Source organism: Nanorana parkeri, unplaced genomic scaffold (genome assembly GCF_000935625.1).
Source record: "Nanorana parkeri isolate BGI_ZX_2015 unplaced genomic scaffold, ASM93562v1 scaffold755, whole genome shotgun sequence".
In the NCBI taxonomy this organism is placed as follows: domain Eukaryota; kingdom Metazoa; phylum Chordata; class Amphibia; order Anura; family Dicroglossidae; genus Nanorana; species Nanorana parkeri.
In genome coordinates this window covers 113,896-131,661 of record NW_017307023.1, presented here as the reverse complement: position 1 = coordinate 131,661, position 17,766 = coordinate 113,896, and positions in this window count along the sequence as shown.

Below are 17,766 nucleotides of genomic sequence, written 5' to 3'. Positions count from 1 at the left end.
ATTCTGATGAACTGTATTTGAAACTCTTCGAAATCCATTAAGCATCATGTAGCACCGGAGTCTGGTGGCATCTGCAATTTTTTTGACAACTTTGCTGCATAATGGAAAGTTGACTGACACATCAGTCTTTAAGCAAAACCTGTTTTCTCATGTAGGCTAGAGCAACAGGTTTTCTTTTCTGTAGCTCTCCCATTTGTACACATCCACCTTTGTTTTATTCCCTTGACACTCATTTAGCCTTCAGGAGCAGAGAGGAAGCCCAGTGGAACCATACAGGGGGCTGCGGATCACCAAACTTCACATAGTCATAAGTGGAGTAAGTCACGTGCTTTCTGTACTTGGGAGTACCAGTTATGGTTCTTTAAACCAGGTAACCGAAGAGAGATTCAGTAGAGTAAAGGGAAGGGGAGTATGTGCAGCTAGAGAATGTGGTGATTAGGAGAACCCACTGCTTTGACCTGCAGTCACCTCCATCATTCAAATAAATAGGAACACATACTTTAGATGCATAGGTGTGCATCATCCCAACACTGCGGTTAACGGACCTTTCATTAATTTGTATGGGCAAGGTATTGCATTACAGCAGATGTTATCTGGCTCAACTTCAGGCTAATCATTCAAATAAATTGGAACACCTACCTTATATGTAGAGGTGCCCTTCCCCAGCACTGCAGTAAATAGACCTTCTATGGAAGGTGTTGCATTAGAAGAAATGCATGTGGCTCAACTCTAGACACTGCCCAATGCTGCACAAGTCATGCAGTTACTCTGCATTTAATAGAACAATAAAGCCTTCTTAGAACAAACAATATACTCTCATCTCATTCCATCGCATATCCCGAAAATTAGCTGTTATTCCTCATTTTAGGTATACTTAGGTGTACTTAAAATAACTGGCATACACAAGAAATATTGCAAAGTAAAAAACACTAGGCACGTAGGTCTTATCTACAGAAGCCTTAAAATGCGCATATACAGGTACATGCCTTTGCTCCTTCAGGTACAGATATAAAGATGATGTCATGGTAGGTGCAACAAAATAGTCTCATCATTCTACTCCTGCAACTCCATTATTCTTATACACTTTTCAAGCTTACCAGGGCCCACCCATAACTGAAATATCAAGTTTTCATATATACTTGACCTTTGTTGTGTTTGTATTAAATGTTGTATGTTTTGTGCTGGAAATGGACCAAAATTTGGCCTGTGGCAGTACAGAGGTTAATAATTCCGACCAAGGCGCCTAATTGGGCACACCTGGCTGCATTCGTTAGCAGGTTGCCCCACCCTCTCTTTATCCCCCTGTTTCCCCTCCTCACTGCTACAGTTAAGGGTACAGCAGAGTGGGTAGGAGGCGGAGGGCAGCTGACAGCATTGACGGAAACCTGTCAGAAGTCTGCTGATTACAAATTTGCTTGTTAACCCAGGCTGGAACATATGTCTTTAATTTCAGCGGCTCGGCTCCACAGATGCCCTAAAGCGGAATATTGCCTGTGAGGCCGGGATAATGCGACTTAGTAGCAGGGTGATGTTTGTTAGGTTAGAGCTGACAGTTTGTTTATATTCTTACAGTGGTATGATGAATGGGGGACTGGTTGATGCTAATTGGCCTAAATTGTTTCCCTGAGAACACCAGGCCAGCGTTAGTCTAACTCTTTTGAGCTCTCTAAACCTTTTTCAGCATTGTAGGCTCTTCAGCACTTTTTTATTAGCACACTGGTGGATTGCATCCTTTTGATGCTGTTATGCTTTGCTGTCTCCAGATTTGTGATTTGTTAACTGTAAAAAAAAATGAAATGGAAAATCTTTAAGAATGCTTTTTTTCTCACCTACAACCAGTGAAATATATAGGAATAGATTATTTGTACGGATGAAATTGTTACTGCTCTAAAGGAGAGCTCCACCCAAGAGGTAAACAATTAGATGATGTATTATTTGCCCAGATTTTGAAGAGTGTGGCCTAGCAGCTATTGTAGACACAAAGGTTAGAACTTCAACTTTGGCCAATGACAGTTTCTGCATAGAGTGTGCATGTCCTCCCTGTGCTTGCATAAGTTTCCTCCAGGTACTCTGGTTTCCTCCCACACTCCAAAAATATGCTGGTAGATTATTTGGCTCCTCCCTAAATTGTTGTGTGTGTGCAAATGAGCTAGAGACCTTAGGTTGTAAGCTCCTTGAGGGCATGGACTGATGTGAATGAATAAATTGCGTAAATTGACAATGCTATATAAATACCTGTAATAAAATGTATAATAATAATAGTATAAACTCTAGAGCCAGTCCCCAGTATTTGTAACTTGTTGATATCCCAAGAATGTAAATGTAACCAACTGTATTGATCTACAGTACTGACCTTCCTACACTCACTAGGCCCTTCAGGTTTCAGCTCACTCTACCTGCATGGCACTTGCTTAAAACATTTCCCCATTGACTTGAATGAAGAAATTGTTGGAAACACACTGTGCAGCCAAAGTAAGCAGATGGCTAAGGGCTGACACTCATGCTGATCATGACTTTGGAGCATATATATAATAATCAGTGTATCCCCTGACTACGAAAAACCAGTTGACTAATAATAGGAATCACTAATAATAGGAATCACAGTGTATCTAAGCCCACAAACGAAAATTGTATATATCGGAGCATACCAGTTTGCATTAGTTTTCTTTTTTTCTTTCAACAATCCCCCCCTCCCCCTTTATTTTAATCTGGTAATTCTGTGAATAGCACACCTTATGTACCTGGGGGTTTACTTACAGGTCAGCTCAAAGTAAGTGACAAGCATGCTGTATTTCTGTCAACATAAACAGGTATTTTCTGTGCTTAATCAAAATGTATTTAGCCTAAAACAAGAAAACTATTAAGGACTGATGAGCTGAAATATATCAAATTTTTGTTCTTGGGTTTTAATATAACCATAGCCAAATTCAGTAATCATGTTTATGTTGTTATTCACTGTAAGTTTGTTTAGGAAATCATGTGATAGTCTTAACAATTGCAATGTTTCGGGACCCCTTCATCAAGGCAACAGTGACATGCTGTAAAGTATATCTAAAGCCAAAACTTTTATTTGCCCTTTTGGATAACGTAAGGAACAGTTAAAACCCCTTGTAGGTGTCTTTTCCTTGCCATATGTGTTTTATTGGGAAGATTTCCCTTCACATCCTTTCCCCACTGGAAAATGTATCTTATTTTTCTTATACTTAATTATTTTTATTAAATAGTGAAGGTAAATCTGCCCGTGGGGCACAAACATCAATTAACAGCCTGACATTCTACCCTAACCACACTATCGGAAACTAAAAAGGTTTTGCCTTGTGATATACTTCAACATAGTAATTGCTGGCAGTACAGTTGGGTTCATCTGTGTCAGATGAAGTTTGTACTATATGACAGATATTGACATCAGTTGATGATGTGTATGTCTAAATTCTTTGTTTTTTTCCCTCATTAAATACTAATATTAATAATTATAATAATATTAAAATCAAAGAAAACTTCTTTAAGGTTTATTACGTTTGGTACTGGTCTGCCTATTTAATTTCTATCTAAATCCGAAGCATTTTTTTTTTTACTTTTCTATTGAGTAGGGAATAGTTAAACCTTTGTCATGTTGTTTTTGCTTTTTGTATCCCATTGGTCAGCTTTCTCTAAAATTCTACCCTGAAAGCACAGGGAAAAGTTAGAGAAAATCTATCCAAAGTGAGGCAAATGCCCTCTTAAACAACTGTCACTAGTTGTCCCCAGTTAAAGATTTCCCCCTCTATTCCTATTCAGTTGATTATGGTAAAAGTTTGGTTTTCCCATCATTTTCTGTCTTGGCGACAATTGCTACAGGACAGATAGAGATGGGGAATCTTCCCTGTGGGGACATAAAACAATCCTTCCCCAATGTATCCAAAACTAAAAAATAAGTTTTGTCTTTAGATACACTTTGGAAGTTAAGGCACCAGAATGAAGCCTTAAGTATTGAATCCCCGGGTACATGCATTAAAAACCTTCACCTTTAAAATTTAATTGTGAAAGTACCATACAGTCATCTTTTAAAATTAGGTCACATGATCCCATTGATCTCTTACACTGAGTTTGGTAGCATGTAACTTAGTCCAGCCATTCTCAAACAGTTTTCAGTGTAACCCTCTTCCGGAGGTTGCTAGGGGCTCCTTGAGCTGTGGCCAATCGACCTTCCATCTGATAGTGCCTGCATAGTTCCAGGTTCTTTGCAGAGCTAGCTACATGACACCAATGATCTTTTTTGCCAACTGTAAGGTGGAATTCTGACCACCCCTGTAAGGAGGTATTCTTCCCAATGACCACCAATGCAAGCACCTTGTAAGCATATTGCTAATGAGCCCAATGAATTATAGCAGGGGTTTCCTGAGACCTGGTAATTATTTTAAGGGATCCTCTGGGCTAAAAAGGTTGAGAAAAACTGACACACATAACACTGAAGGATGAAACATTCAGTATGCATGGCACAGTTAGGTACTCTGCTATCAATTAACTTCTATGGACGGGGCTGTAGGCAAAAACGCACTAATGACACTGTTGTCTATACTGAGTGCTCCTGTCCATAAACTAAGGAGATATGAGTTACTATGTCCACAATCATGAATGAACAGGAAGTGATATGGAGAACTTCCTGTTCATTCATAACTGAAACACTAAGCTTATTATGTCCCCCGTTATTTAGGAACACTCAGCGATCAGTTCTGATCGCTGAGTGCTTGTAACCTGCTCTCCATCCTGACTCACCTGTCACAGCTCGGCCTCCTGTGACAGCTGACAGGTCTCTCCTCCCTGCAACGCCCCGCTTGGCCTCCTGATAGTTTCTCAACTCCCCGCTGGGCGTCAGCAGCTGGATCCTCTGTGTCCCCCCCAGAACCCCATTGCCTCTACCTACACAGGCAGGGGGTAGGGGCAGGCATTGGAGAGGACACAGACCGGCGTCCAGCAGGGAGAAGAGAAACCTTGGGATGCACTGAATTTTCGGCCGCATTGTCGGACATTTTGGTACTATATGCATTGCCTATAGTACTATTTGGGGGCCAAACTATTTTGGTGGCCGAAATTTCGGTCCCTCCCTAGTGGTAATCAAAATAGGTGACCCCCATTGGTGGTTTTCTTTTCACCTCCTGTTCTATTCTAGTGACAACTCCACATTTTTTATCATTTTATTCTGAAGGCCTAGTCTCAAACCTGCTAACCTATACCTCTTGCCATTTTAAGAAAAAAAGTTTCACCCTTTTTGTCCAAAGCCTGCCTAAAGCTTAATGATATTTGGTCGATATTCCACCCTTTTATAGATGAATTCCCAGTTCGATGTCCAGAAGTAAGGATAGTGTCCTAAATGAAGGACATTTGAGAGGTAGGCTGTCCCAGGGCTGTTTTAGATCCACAGCAATTCTGAATAACCCAGAAGAACAGAACCAGATACACATTCAATACTGCTTTGGGTCACACAGACTTCGTATGAGCCAAAGAATGAGAAACTGAGTTGGCGTTTATTCTCTTTGCTGGTCCAGCCTTTTGTTGAAGCTTTTTTAAAGCATTCAACATTTACCTCATATTCTTTATGTTTAACAAATATTGAAGCTAAGTGACATTACAAAGACCTATGTAATCCTCTAATGTTTTACTGATTGCTTAAATGTGGCTTTTATATTATATAAGAAATAATTATATTTTTATCAGTGTATTCTTGGAAAAAAACTCTATTAGTTTAATGTATTGTCAGGGGCGTAACTACAAATCACAGGGCCCCATAGCAAAATTTTGTATGGGGCCCGGTGATTGCTAGTTGCAGAGCCCCAGCGGAGAGTGACCCTGCGAGCCCACCATAGACTCTCTATAGTGGGCTCTGCAGGGTCTGAGATCTCTTACCTGTCAGCGCCTCTGTGGTCGCTGGGCCCCGACTCCTGTTCCGTCCCGGAGCCCTGCCTCCTCTGCTATCGACAGGCCCCGCCTTCTCTTACATCACTGGTCGCTGGCCAGTGATGTAAGAGGAGGCGGGCCCCGTCTCCTCCATTCCGAACATAGCCCTCGTCTGCCACAGTGGCTGGCTGTCAATGACACAGCTTTGCAGCGGCTATGAGGGAAATGCGCCGTGGCTGCTGCTGAGCTGTGTCTGTGACAGCCAGCACCCCCACATGCCATAGCTATGGCAATTGTTACGCCACTGTGTATTGTAGCTTTTACTAGCTTTTGCCGTTCTCCCCTTCTGCTCCATCCTTCCTGGGCTGCTGCTATGAAATACACAATGCTTCTGGGTAACCTCTTCCTTTGGTTTAATGCTTAGGCCTAGTGGTCAATCAATAAACCAGGAAGCCTTAGGCTGGGTTCCCACCTAGGCGGTTTTCCGCGCTTTCGTACTTGCGGAAAACCGCTCAAGCAGGGAAATGCCATTATTTTCAATGTGTATGGTTCCCATCTGTGCGGTTTTCCGCGAGTACGAACGCGCGGGAAACCGCCCTATGCCCAAAGAAGTACATGTACTTTTTTGGGGCGTTTTGGTTGGGCAGTTCCATTGGGATACAGCCAAGTATCCCTCGGAAACGCGTGTTTGCTGCGCGTTTTTTTTTACCGCGAATCACGGTAAAAAAAACGCGTGGAAAACGCGTATATTCAATCCGCCTAGGTGGGAACCCAGCCTTAGCCTCTCACACCAGTCCACACTGGGTATTTTGCAGCGGCTGTGACGCAGGAAGCAAGATCGGCTGAGGGTGCTGTGAAGGTGAATATACATTTGTAGGCATATGGGCTTTACACAGACCTTGTCACTTTTTCCCGAAAGGGCAAGGTAACATTGTCTCTAACCCAGCAGTAAAAGTTAGGCCTTTACCTCCAATCTAATGCTTTAAGGCAACCCCTAACCTAAACTGGAAAATTAACCTTTAGCACTTGTAATTCTGAAGATTTTTCCTGTCCTGGCCATTTTTCACTAAGGTATCGAGCACAAGTGCGGAATCCCACGCAAAGGTCTTCTGTCTTCAAGGCCGGTCATGAGGCCTGCTCGTGCGGGGGGCCTAGGTAGGCTCCGCTGCATAATTAGAGCATAAGTTCAAATTCGTGTAGGGGGGGCCAATAGTGCCCGTTTAGGGGAATCCAGGCACGGCAGGGATGGTGTGGGATATGAAGCTTGAGAGGATGTTACAAGTGTGGTAGAGGTCTTGGTTGTGACTGGTGTGCTGGGAAGTGAACTGACGGGTCAGTTTAGGGGATGAGGAGTAAAGTGTTTATAGTACCTGTGGGTCGTGGCGATCGAATGAGCTGCGGGTCCATGTCCTGTGAGTAGCCGGGTAGTGTTCGGTGGGCAGTCAGCTTGGTGCTTGGGCGCACTTCTCTAGTGCAAACTGTAATGCGCTTGGTGCTCCTGGATGTCGGGACAGCTTACCTGCGGGGTGATGTAGCTCCATTCCCTGCCATGGCTTGAGGCAGCCGCCGGGACGGTGAATTCAGTGGCGGTGTTGAGCTTTGCTTGTCTCGGGGACGAAACTCCGCATAGAACTCCGGGAGATCCATGAGGGGGATGCCGAGCTGGTCACAGGACCGTTGCAGCTCCGCAGGAACCGTGAGGAGGAAAGTGTGGCCTGAGGATATAGCCGCTAGGCCAAACGGAAATCGCCAGCGGTAATTGATACCTCGGGAACGGAGGACTAGCAGTAGAGGTCTAAAAGCACGTCTGTGTTGTAGCGTAATATGGGAGAGATCTTGGAATAGTTTGATTTCAGTGTCTTGAAACAGAATGCATGGACTCTCCGTAGCTCTGCGGAGGATGTCCTCTTTTAGGCGAAAGTCCACTAGGCAGCATACGATATCCTGAGGGGGATCGGTATCCCGGCCTCTTGTTCACCGGCGACTCAGGCGGCCGGTATCCCGGCCCATGTTCACCGGCGACTCAGGCGGCCTATCCAGCAGGTCATTGAACACGTGTATCAAAGTGGCTTCCAGTTGATCCGAGTCAACGGATTCCGGGATACCACTCGCAAGTTATGTCTGCGGCCTCATTTATCTAAATCTTCAAGATGCCGATGCATTTCCAGCATGCGAGCGTTTTGTTCCATGGAGGTCTGTCTATGGCGGCTCAAGGCTATGGCGTGGCGGGTGGTCTCCTCTTCAACTGTTTGAAGTCGGCCTGACAGTGACCTTAGATCCGACTTCAGCTCTGATATCTCTGCCGACAAGGTGGATTTGATGTCCAGAGCGAAGAAATTAAGGTCAGACATGCGTGGCATCTGTCCCATTATGGCAAGCAGGTTCGGGTGTCCAGGGAATGCCTGCTTGGGCTGCTGTTGGGTGAGTATGCCTCAGGCGAAGATGGCGCCGCTTTCTCCACATGGCCTTCCAGCAGTTGCGCTCGGAACATCTCAGGTAGGCTACGTCCCGATTGGGAATTCGCTCCCTTCAGAGCCTTGGTGGCTGTGGTGCTCTTCCTGGTTTTCACCATAATTGCGGATGAGTCAAGCCCCCTTAAAAGCAAGTATTAAGGAGCCCAGGTGTCGGAGGAGAAGGGTTAGACGTCCATCTCGGTTCTGCTTCAGGTCACGCCCACGGACATTTATTCAGTCATGCCGCACTGCAGGGAAATACATTTTATAATTTTTGGGGGGGACACATAGAGCTTTTTTTTGGTGGTGCTTAATCACCAATGGGGTGATTTTATTTTTTACTATTTAACAAAAAAAAGTACAGAAAATCTGGAAAAAAAACCTGTTTCTCTATGAAATGTTATGAAACATTTATTAGCACCCCAATTTTTTGATAAAATAAGGGGTCACGTCGGGTAAATAGACATCAAACATGTGAAGCCTTAAAATTGTGCTTGCCGCAAAAACGCAAAAAACGAGCCTACCCAAAATTGGCCATAGGCGACGCTTTAACTGATTCAGGACCGCCCACCGTAAAAATACATCCAGTCCTGAAGCGGTTATACCAAGAACACGGCTGCTGCTGCAGCCATGTTCTTGGTATCATTATAAACAGCAGACAATTGCTTTTAAATACAAGCAAACGCATGTACGGTGCAGCGTTGTGTGCCCCCTCCACTGCCAGCTACCCGGGCTCAGCTGTCTGATCGGTGGGAGATCAGCAGGCTTCCAGCCTCTGATCACTCCTCCGATCACTGGACCCGGAAGTGATGTGTATTACATCACGTCCGGTGTCACTGTGTACATGATCAAGCTCTAAGATCTCTGCTTCCTCAGCTTCTTTGGGATCCCTAGGTGACATTAGGGCCCACCCGCATCTACAAGGCTCCCGTTTGGCCGTTTAGGTACGGCCAATGGACGGGAGGTGGTTAATGTATTATTAAACTCTCAAACTTTTTTTTTTTTCAATTGAATCCAGATCAAACAAATATACATTGCCAAGCAAAGTATTTAATTTTTGCCAAAACTCTTACAGGCATCATATTTCCAAACAGCTGGCTTCAACTCTCTCAGCAGCAACTCTCTCAACAGTATTGTCGGGATCCGTCCTAGCTGTGGCGCTCTTAGTATATCGCGGCCAATAGCCCACGATATACTGAGCTTTGGGTCATGGAAAGGAGGTTAGTATATGTCCTCCAGTGACCCTAAAGAGAACTATGGGGAAAAACACTTTCCCCATAGTTCTCTTTTAACCTTTAACTAATCTTCCCCCTATCTTTAACCATTAACCTAACGCTAGCTTATTCCCTAAATTGCCTTAAACTGTATACTTATAGTTTCTGCACCATGGTCTTACTTGCACAAACTGCTGCTGCAGATAGAAAATTATTTGACTACAGAAATAAAAAGGGTAATTTTCCATAATATTAAATAGCAAAAATAACTTTTGTGTCAATTTAAAAAAATCACTGCTACTGTATATACATAATGGATTTTTATCATGCCACGTCCTCTTTACACAAGATCTGGCTTTATTGCAAGACAGTCAGAAGTGGTAAGAGAACTAGTTATGACTGGCCATGTGCAATCTGAATAGCATGTGGCAGCAATAAACCACACATGATCACAAAATCTCTCCTGACTGCATTACAGAGATATCTGACTCTTTATTTCACATTAGATCCCTTATTATTATTATACAGGATTTATATAGCACCAACAGTTTGTGCAGCGCTTTACAATATAGGGCAGACATTACAATCACAATACAAGACAAGATGGTAAGGAGGGCCCTTCCCCTGAGGGCCTTATGTTTCTAGTTTATTTTATTCTGACTTCCTATAAGACACATGAAGTAAATTTACTCCATTTCAAATAATAATGTAAAAAATGTAACAAAATTGCTTTTTATTTTCTTTTTATTGATTGCAGTAACTCTTGACTGTTTGTTATTGTTACACCAATCTGCAGATTGTAATATATTGATTTTAATGTCCTCATTTTTATTTATATAACTTATCATTTTATTATTGTTATCTTATTTCTATCCAAGGATAGTACAGGCATTTTATAATTTGCGGCATACATTACTTCAAATCATAACACATTTGTTGCAAAAGAAAAATATTGTGAGTCATTACTTACTTTGTGACCATTTCGTGAGGATTCTGTTTAGAGAATTCACAGAAACCTTTGTGCACCATATTGCACCAGTACACCATATAAAATCATGACCATGCTGGTTTATTTTCTTTGTAATAAAAAAAAGTAGTTGAAATATACTTGCGTGACTCCAATCCAAAATATACAGTGACATTTTTTGAATAACATGCTCCTGTATTCTGTTGCTTCTTAAAGGACTTTCTTTTTGGCTAAAGTTATGTCACTGATTCATATACTGTACATTAAATCTGCATTGATCAATATTCTATTTGAAGTAATCACCGTGTTCTTGTATGAAATGCAGATATGGTAAATGTATACCTGGTGTACTGCCAAGCCACATTGAGATTTCTCCAGGGACAGAATCAGTCACAGCACACATTGGGTGGGCAGTCACGTCTCTTTGTTTCCAACACTAATTTACCTGTGAGGCCTTTGCGTGTCATCAGTACATCTACTGGAAACTTGTCATAAAGATATGTATGTTTAGTAAAGCTAGTTTTCAAGCAAAAATGTAGGCGTAATTATGGCGGCACAGCTGTAGATTCTCATAAAAATAGCACTACTAGGTTAAAGCACACCTCTACTTTTCCAGCAGATACAATATTATAAAGTAGAAATTGTCATCTTCTATTTATATTATTATATTTTATTACCTGTCCCGTTAATTAATCTGGGTATATATATATATATATATTAGGGCTGTGAAAATTAACGATTAATTCCTCGATTAATCGTAAATTTTTTTGATTGTTTAAACTTTTTTTGATCGGTACTCACCTCTACGCCGACTTCCAGGTCTTCCGGGAGTTCCGTCGGAGATCCGGTGATGTCATCGACATCACCGGACTCCGCCCCCTTCGACTAACGAAGGGAAGGGGGGAGGAGTGCCGTGACGTCCATGCCCGTGACGTCACCGGACTCCTCCCCCCTTCCATTCGCAAGCCGACGGAGCATGGACGGGTGGAGGCGTGCTGGGGCGGAGCCGGTGCTCACCGAGAACCGATTCACCGAGAACGGACTCCACTACACGTCACTGCTGCACACTCTGTGAATACCAGGTAATGACAACAGCGGTACAGCGGTATTGTGTGTTCTGGATTCATTACATGACACGATGTAGCACCTTTTATGTGAGTGTCTTTAATCTTGTATTTTATTAAAATGTTATTGCATATTCCACTATTGGATCTGTTTTGTTGTATTCCCTTATCTGAGCCACATCCATATTACCCCTAGGAACAAGCTTCAGGTTTCTTTTAACTACTTGGAAAGCCAGTCACATTATTGAAGAGGATTACTGAGGAGATTGGGAGGTGGGAATTAAATCTGCTTTTGACCATTATTTATATATATATATAGATATCTATCTATCTACAGTATATATATTAGGGCTGCGGAAATTAACGATTCATTTCTCGATTTTTGATCGATTAAAATAATTTTGATCAAAAATGAAAACACTTCCGGGAGTCCCGTCGGAGATCCGGTGACGTCACAGACATTGACGTCACCGGACTCCTCCCCCTTTCCCCAAGTGGGCTAACGAAGGGAAGGGGGGAGGAGTCCGGTGGTGTCGATGTTCCTGACGGCTAACGAAGGGAAGGGGGGAGGAGTCCGGTGAGGTCGATGTCTGTGACATCACCGGACTTCTCCCCCCCCTTCCTTCGTTAGCCGACGGAGCCACTTGGGCCGGTGAGTACTTGTTTTGCACGAGCGCCATACCGATACTAGAGATGCACTGATACCAGTATCGATATTGGTGCCAGTACTGGGCATTTTCACGAGTAAACCTACTCATGAAAATGCCCCGATATGTAAACTTTTTAAACACAAGAGGCTGCTGTAATGTCCTGCGCTTGCTGGTGACCTCACGGCAGCTCTCTGGGGACCTTGTGGCGACTTTTTACGTGGCCGAACATCTCATTCCCACCACCTGCCCGCACAGCCCTGGTGAGAGCCACACCCTCCAGTACAGCCCTGGTTAGACCTGCAGCCATCAGTACAGCCCTGGTGAGAACTGCACTCAGCCCTGGTAAAACCCGCACAGGCCTGGTTTAAAAAAAAATTGTATTAGTTAGCAATACACCGATACCATTTTTTGCAGACCAAGTAGAGGTACCGATACTAATTACCGATATCTTTATTTAAATTTTTTGGTGTCATGTGACAGTTTTTCTAAAACAATACAGACTAATGATTTTAGGACGGTGGCGGAGTTCCAGAGCCCCCAACACAGCTGCAATCACTGCTGTGCCGGGTCTCACCAGGGCTGTGCGCAGTCTCACCAGGGCTGTGCGCGGTCTCACCAGGGCTGTGCGCGGTCTCATCAGGGCTGTGCGCGGTCTCACCAGGGCTGTGCGCGGTCTCATCAGGGCTGTGCGCGGTCTCACCAGGGCTGTGCGCGGTCTCACCAGGGCTGTGCGCGGTCTCACCAGGGCTGTGTGCAGTCTCACTAGGGCTGTTCGAGGTCCCACCAGTGCTCTGCGTGTTCTCACCAGGGCTGTGCAGGGTCTCACCAGGGCTGTGTGTGGGATCTTACCAGAGCTCTGTGTGGGGGTCTCACCAGGGCTGTGTGCAGTCTCACCAGGCCTGTCCAGGCGACTATGGGTCTCACCAGGCCTGTGCAGGCAGGTGCGGGACTCCCCAGTGCTGTGCCAGGTCTCACTATGGCTGTGCGGGTGGCGAGCAGGAGGAAGAGATTTTCGGTCGGCCAGGCTGCCGTTCGGTCCCTAGCAAGCGCGGGACTTTACGGAAGCCGCTTTCATTTACAAATTTAAAGTGCCGGTATTGGCACTTATTATTGGGGCATTTTCATGAGTAGCAGTATGCGTAAAAAAATGGCCAGTATCGGCATTGATACGATACTGGTATTGGTATCAATGCGTCCCTAATTTACAGTATATATATTTAAAGATGGTGTTCTTCTTTTAAGTGTATGTCCAGCCAAAACTCTTTTAGTTTTGCATAAAGTGGTTAATGATTAGAACCCTTTAAAGGCTTTTATTACTTTCTGGGGCTCTGTTAGAGAGATTTCCCTGTACTTTCTGCCCCAGTGACAATGGTTTCACTAAGTAGGAAGTGAGGAACATTTTTCTAAAGCAGTCCTAGATAGCAGTAAAAATCCAATCAGGGTCCAAATCATTTTATACGCTACCCAAAATTGAAAATAAAGGTTTTGGCTGGACATACACTTTGATAGAAAAGTATATTGGCCTGTAAGTTTATAAACTGATGTTTTAAACATTTATTACATTTCTTCTATGAAATCTTTTAGAAATAAACACGTATACAGGGTACCTCCATGACACTTAGTTTGAAAAGCATGCTGGTTTTCTGGCTTTACCTTCTCAGTGCTGGTTGACAGCCTGGCTTTACCTTCTCAGTGCTGGTTGACATCCTGGCTTTGCCTTCTCAGTGCTGGTTGACATGCTGGCTTTACCTTCTCAAACTCAAGATGATGACATCCAGTGGGGTAATAACTAGGTCTCTTTGGACAGACTGGGACAACGTTGTCATTATCAGTCTTTATAAGCTAAATAGTGTATATGTGGCAGTAGTTTCTGTAAAAATAGGCAAAACATAAAATATATTTCTCTTCTACCATAAATACCAGCCTGCCAGCATACAAAAAAAATAACTTTTGTTCCACTTGAAAAAATGATTGAGTGTATTTTTAAAAATGGCCAGTGTAAATACCTGAATTCAACTTACTATCAGCCCCTTTCAAGCCTCTGTACAGGAGAGCTCAGAGTGGAAGAGGGAAAAACAACACAATGATCTGAACAGTTGTGATGCAGTGCTCACATGCTAAAAAGCATGCTGATAGAAGGAGAGAGTAGAGTGCCAAGGAGCATGCCGATGGGAGAAGAGAGCCGAGTGATGAGCTACATGCTAAAAGGAGAGAGCAAAGTGACAAGTAGCATGCTGATAAGATGAGAGAGCTAAGAGAGATGAGTTGATCATGCTCATGCTGTTTCTTTTTCACTGTCCACTCACAGGCTGGGAACCAAGTTCTTTTACTTGACTGCAGCAGAGAAAAGTTAGCTCTTCAGGCTGGCTCTGCTGTCAGAAAGGACTGTGCAAATCTAACGAATTAATGTGCACAATATTGATTTCATTTGTGTATTAAAAGAGAAGTGTGGCCAAACCTTTTTTTTTGTTATAGTTCTCTTTTGGATCACAAGAGTATATTTACTGATGACCCAAAGTCAGCACCTTGCGGTGTACTGCCCGCTATATGCTGACAACGCAGTATTGTCTGGATCCACCCCACTGCCTGATTGACAGCTGGCTCTGCCTCTCTAGAGCCAGAGCCAAGTTTGCCTACCCCTCCCTGCCTGTCCTTCCAATAAGCGCTAGAGAAACAGAGAGGGGAGGGGGGGGGATCTCTGCCGGAACTGGTGACTGGCAGTCACCGCTCTATGCAGGGAGAAGCCATGAGCTGAGCGATCATTGGTTTGATGTTGCTCAGTTTTCCAACTATTCACTAGAGCCGGCATATGACAGCTGCAGTGTAACACGACGGCTCAAAATCTTGGGAAGAGTACATTTTACCTTCTGAATACTTCTCCTTTAAGTTCCTTGCCTAGAGTTTAGCTTTAAAGCAAGGTACAAGCTTTACATTTCTGTCTGTATATTATGTAGCATCACATTATTCTGACTTCTGTTTCATTTAAAACTTATTGGTCACTCTCTTTGTCTTTTGTAGTAATTCAGTGGAAAATAACAATTAAGATGAGCAACATACAGTTACCAAGAGCCACCAATAAGATTTCGATTTACTAAGGTCAGAATAGGAAATGATCACTTCGTATTGGCTGTTACGGGATACACTTTCCACATTTCTGTGTATCTCACTGAATACATACTCTGTAGAAGCGTTCCCGGTTTTATTTTTTTTTAAACCCCAGACATGTTATCTTTTTTGTTTCTGCAGTACCTTAACTATTCAGTTGTTTCCTGAATCCACTTACTGGACCATGGATTCCTGTGCCCTATCAATCTGGGAGATCTCCTGCCCCGTGTCTGATACTTATTAGTTAAGCATGGCAGCTCTAATGGAAGATATCCTGACCGTGACTGCTTCCCTTCCATGTAAACTTCTGTGCCTGCTCCTTAATAAGCCTCTTGTGCTTGCCTTTCAAATAAAAGGTTTTCAGCCTTAAGAACATGTATTGCAAATATGTCTACTTTGTGTATTCTGTCCTACCAATGTGATTATACAGCAGTTTCTTTCCATACAGCCTCCCTGTAAACAGATGGACAGATATGCAGTAGGTAGAAAGATTTTCAGATTTTAATCACAGATCACTTTCACATGTTTTCAGGAAAGCATCTCTTACTATCCAAAGGGTTAATTGCATTTGTCACTGGCTAGGCTCTTGAATCCCATAAGCACACCCAGAGGAAGCTGGATGATAATTACATTATGCAATATTTGTTACAATGGACCACTTCCTTCCTGCTCTCCAGTTTTATTTTCTTTCTTTCTTTCTTTCTAAATGGGAAGAAGAACCAGGAACTGACTTGATGTGTATCTGCCATAATCAGGATTTTAGACTTGTTTTTTCAAGGAAAATTTAATGTTCTTTATGAATAATGGGGGATCTTTTTAATTGCAATCCAGCTTTCTTGATGATGCATTTTGTTTTAAAAGTCTAACTATGGGCAGAATAAAAAACTAAATAAATGCATATTTGGTGCAGGTCCCCCATAGCGGTGTTATTACGTAGGAGAACCGTTGATTTTCAACATTCTATAATAGGATGACAACGCTGTTCATTCTTATTGAAATTGCAAAGCAGCATTGTCACCCCGTGGACATGTTTTAAATGGATTTTAAGTAAGTGACCAACAAATTAAAGGTCAACTCCAGCTAACACTTTTTAAGCAGTTTCAGAAGGGTTTTGTCTTTTTGGAAGAAAGGTTTAAACGATATGAATAAACTCTGTCATTTGAAAGCACCTCCAATAGTGTTATATGATGTTTACCTATTCCCGTAACTCTCACTTTTGCTGAAAAGCTTTTCCTACATGTAAGTGTAAGAATGAAGAATATAAATAAAGGTTTGGGAAATAAAAAGAATGTATAATCTGAATGCTAGGGATGTCCCAGTACTATTTTTTCAAGACCAAGTACAATTACGTTCCCTCCGGTATTTGCCGATACCAATTACCCATACTTTTTCCTAAAGGGACAGGTGAATTTTTTTTCGAAAACAATACAGACTAATGATTTTAGGGATGTTTCTTTATAATTATGAAGAATTGTAACTCATTCCATGATTATTCAGCAATGGAGAATGGCAACCAGCAATAGTGGGCTACAGACCCCATCAATCCATGATCATACAGCAATAGAGAATGGCAACCAGCTATAGAGGACTAAAAATCTCAGCAATCCATGATTATTTAACAATGGAGAATGGCAACCAGCAATTATGGATTGCTGAGATTTGTAGTCTTCTATAGCCGGTTACCATTCTCTATTGCTGTATAATGATTAATTATACAGCAATGGAGAGTAGCAACCCGCTATAGAGGACTACCAAGGCTGCGTGCAGATCTCACCAGGCCTGCATTTGGGTCTCATCAGGGATGCATGCAGGTCTCACCAGGGATGTGTGCAGATCTTACCAGGGATGAATTTGGGTCTCAAAAGGGCTGCGAGCAGATATCACCAGGGATGCATTTGAGTCTCACCAGGATGCGATTGGGTCTCACCAGGATGCGATTGGGTCTCACCAGGGCTGTGTTTGGGTCTAAACAGGGCTGCGTTTGGGTCTCACCAGGGATGCGTGCAGATCTGCCCAGGGCTGCATTTGGGTCTCACCAAGGCTGTGTGCAGATCTCACCAGGGCTGCGTTTGGGTCTCAGCAGGGCTGGGTTTGGGTCTCGCCAAGGATGCATGCAGATATAACCGGGCTGCATGTGGGTCTCACCAGGGCTGCGTGCAAGTCTCACCAGGGCTCTGTGTGGGTCTCTCCAGGGCTCTGTGAGCTGGTTCCAGGCTCTCCAGGGCTCTGCATTCGGCTGCTAGGCTCTCTAGGGCTGAACAGGTGGAATCCAGGCTTGTGCTGGTCTCCAGGGCTGTGCTGGTGGGTGTGGGCCTTTACTGTGCTGTGCTGGCGCCTGGAAGGAGGAGGAGGCAATGTGCAGCCGGACAGGCACTATCAAAATCAGCTGCCTGAAGAACCCAGCATGCTCAGAACCTCAGTCAGCCGAACTTCATGAAA